Source organism: Echinops telfairi, unplaced genomic scaffold (genome assembly GCF_000313985.2).
Source record: "Echinops telfairi isolate 266 unplaced genomic scaffold, ASM31398v2 ScPeMD7_7469;HRSCAF=8507_1, whole genome shotgun sequence".
Lineage (NCBI taxonomy): Eukaryota > Metazoa > Chordata > Mammalia > Afrosoricida > Tenrecidae > Echinops > Echinops telfairi.
This window is the reverse complement of record NW_022111373.1, coordinates 76,347,406-76,350,897: the sequence shown is the minus strand read 5'-3', so window position 1 is coordinate 76,350,897 and position 3,492 is coordinate 76,347,406. Positions and strand designations below refer to the sequence as shown.

At 34.9% G+C, this 3,492-nt stretch overlaps 1 protein-coding gene across 1 annotated transcript in view; it reads right to left on the bottom strand.

Moving 5' to 3' along the window:
* The window catches only part of CERT1 (ceramide transporter 1), a 136,758-nt gene that overhangs the window by 32,626 nt on the left and 100,640 nt on the right, over positions 1-3,492 (bottom strand). The gene's annotated exons all lie outside the window — the stretch shown is intronic.

Below are 3,492 nucleotides of genomic sequence, written 5' to 3'. Positions count from 1 at the left end.
AACAACAAAATCAAGTAAAAAGTCTATTATTTGAAGCAGGCATTTTAGCTACATGAAGTCTTAACTGGATTTCCTTTGCATTTCACTGAAACTTTATTTTGATTAAGTAACTGGTATGAAAAATAAGATTATGAATCTCCCCAAGAAAATATGTTTCTCTTACTGTATGCTACCACTTAATCACCATTAAGGATTTACACAGTGGCTGCAAAACAATGGGCTCAAACATAGCAAGAATTGTAAGGATGGTGTAGGGCAGACCACAGTGTCTCTTTCTGTTGAATATAGGGTTGCTATGAGTCAGAAGTGTACATGACAAGAAAACATGCATTTAAAAAGACAATTAGCCCCAGAGAAACAGTTACAAAATATTCCTGTATTACTAGTAAGAGTTTTATTTTGTTATAAAGGAAAAAAGAATGGATACAGGGCGAAAAGCTCAATATATGAAATCAATAAAAGCTAAAGAGATACTTTAAGAAAGATCTCTTTTTTGGAGGTTAAAAGACCCACATTTGACACATAAAACAAAAACTGGCCCTACCACCAGCAAACTTGTAATAAAACTGAATGCTTTTTTCCTCACTTCAAATAATTTACTGCTAAAATAGAGTCCACATTAAACTTACACAAAGATCCCAAATATATCTGAACTATCCAGAAAAATCTATTGATTTTTGTATATCAATGAGAAAATATTAAAGAGGCCAGGTTTCTGGAATGTTTTCATATCTTCTTAAACCTTTCAAAAGAGTAAAAAATTTAAAGCAAAATGAATTTAAAAAACTTAAAGCAAAATCTTAGTACACAGTGGGTTAAGCATTGGGCTGATAACCGTAAGGTTGATGGTGCAAATCCACCAACAGCTCCTCAAGAGAAAGATGAGACTGTCTGTTCTCATAAATATTTAGTCTTAGAAATCTTAAGAAGCAGTTTTACTTTGTTCTACTGGGTCATTATGAGTTACAATGAACATAATAAGAAAATGGTACTACAGACCTCCCTCAACTCAACTCACTGCAATTGAATTGATGCTGGTTCATAGAGAACCTACAGGATTGGGTAGAACTGCCTCAGTGAGTTTTTGAGACTGTAACGGGCATAGAAAGTCTTGTCTTTCTCTCACAGACCCATTAAGATGGCTAAAATTACACAAACAAATAAACAAAATCGCTAACAATACCAAGTAATTTCAAGCATATGAAACAATAGGAATTCTTATCTACTGATGATGAGACTACAGAGTGATATAACCACTTGGGAAAAATTATTTATAGTGTCCATTAAAACAAAGCATATACTTATGAATCAGCAATTCTGCTCAAACAAAAATAAATACTTATGTTTATCCAAAGAGATGTACAATAATGCTCAAAGGAGCTCTTTTCAGAATAGATAAAAAAATGAAAGCCTAAAGGTCCATCAACAGAAAAATAGGTACACAAAATGTGGTGTAATCATAAATGAAACACTATACAGCAATACAAAAGTGATGAGCTACTACTAAATGTAACAACATGGATGAATCTCAGTCTATGGTAAATTAAGGTGGTTTGATGGAAACTATTCTGTTTCATTCAGCAAGTATTTATTTGAATGCTCCTAGCTAGGAGCACCAGTTGCACAGGGTTAAAATGCTTGTCTGCTAACCAAAAGATCTGCAGTTTAAATTCGCCAACCTTTCAGTGGGAAAATGTGGCAATCAGTTTTCATATAGACGGCAGCCTTGGAAATCCTATGAAGCTGCTCAACTCTGTCCGACAAGGTCACTCTGAGTTAGAATCAACCAGACAGCAATGAGTTAGGCTTAGGTGCTAAGCCTTTGGAAAGGAATGGTAGTATTAACGATGAATTAGTACTTCAAGGAGCTTAAAAACGAATGAGAAATTGTATGGGATTCATGATATAATACAGCTTTTTTATTAGTAGATTTGTTATATGCTTTTAAGCTGATTTCTTTTTGGCTAAGTAACTGAAAGTTAATATTCTTTAATAGTACTGATTTTTCATTTTATTAATTCTATTTTGGAAGAAGGGTCCCCTGCAGACACAGTGCTTAAAAAAACTCAGTGTTAACTGAAAGGTCAGTGGTTTGAACCCTCTAGCCACTCCGCGGAAGAAGGTCGTGATAATCAGTTTCTCTAAAGATTTATAACCTTAAAAGTGCTGTGTGTTTCTGTCCTACAGAGTTGGTATGAGTCGGAATTAATTCGACAGCATTGGGTTTGATTTGGGTTATTATAGAAGTCAATCATGTCAGATTAAGTCCCAGAATTTTAAAAATTAATCCATTTTAATAATTATTAATAATATTAACAATGTTAATAAGAGAATGTTCATTGAGATTAACTTTGCTTTCATTAATACTCAAAACCTCAAAGCAAATCCAGTGCCACTAAATCAATTCTAACTCATAGCAATTCTATTTAGGATTTCCTAGATTGTAAATCTTTTCAAAAGTAGACAGCCTAATCCCCTCACCCCCACTTGGAGCAGCTAGCAGATTCAAGCTGCTCACCTTGTGGTTATCAACCCAACAGGTAACCCAGTAACTAACGCATGCTTTCTTAATATTTCTTACGCCTTTTTATATTATTGCTAGTGTTGATTTTATTGATGTATCAATAAAAGAGAAGTTTGCCAATTTAGTGTACTGCTTGATTTCCCCTCCCTATTTACACATTCTTATAGAAGCCTTGAGGAGCCCTGGTGGTGTAGTGGGTTATGCATTGGGCTACTAAGTACAAGATCAACAGTTTGAATCTACCAGCTACTCTGCATGAGAGAAATGAGGATTTCTAATGCCATAAACAGTTACCATCTAGGAAACCAAAAGGGGTAGAAGGGGTAGTTCAACCCTATCCTAAAGAGTTGCTATGATTCGATATCGTTGAGTTTTAGTCTTATAGGAGCCTGGTCACACCATGGTTCAGCCCTCAGCTACTAGTAAAAAGATCAATAGTTCAAACTCATCACTTGCTCCACAGGAGTAAAATCTTGTCTGTTTCCATAAAGATTAACTGCCGTTGAAATTCTCATAGGCAGCTCTACTCTGTCTTATAGGATCCATATGAGTTGGATTCAATTTGGCCAAATTGAATCAATTCGTAACCAAATTCAGATCACCACATAGAATTTTTCTAGCACCCACCCTAGAAAGTTCCTTCTAGGAACTTCCTAGTTCATGCCATACCACCCACACAGGTGACTATATTTCTAACTTATCATAGTTTTGTCCATTCATATATATATATATGAATCATTTAATATATACAACTTAAACACAGCTTCATATAGCATACACTAAAGCTAGATAATGTTAGATACTTCATTACTTCCACTCCAAAGTAATACTAATACCATTAAAGAATTTTCCATAACATTAAAACCTTATTCAGCCTTGCAAGTCTGGCTAGACCAGAGGATGTACACTGGTACAGATAGGAACTGAAAATACAGGGAATCCAGGGCAGATGAGCCCTACAGGACCAG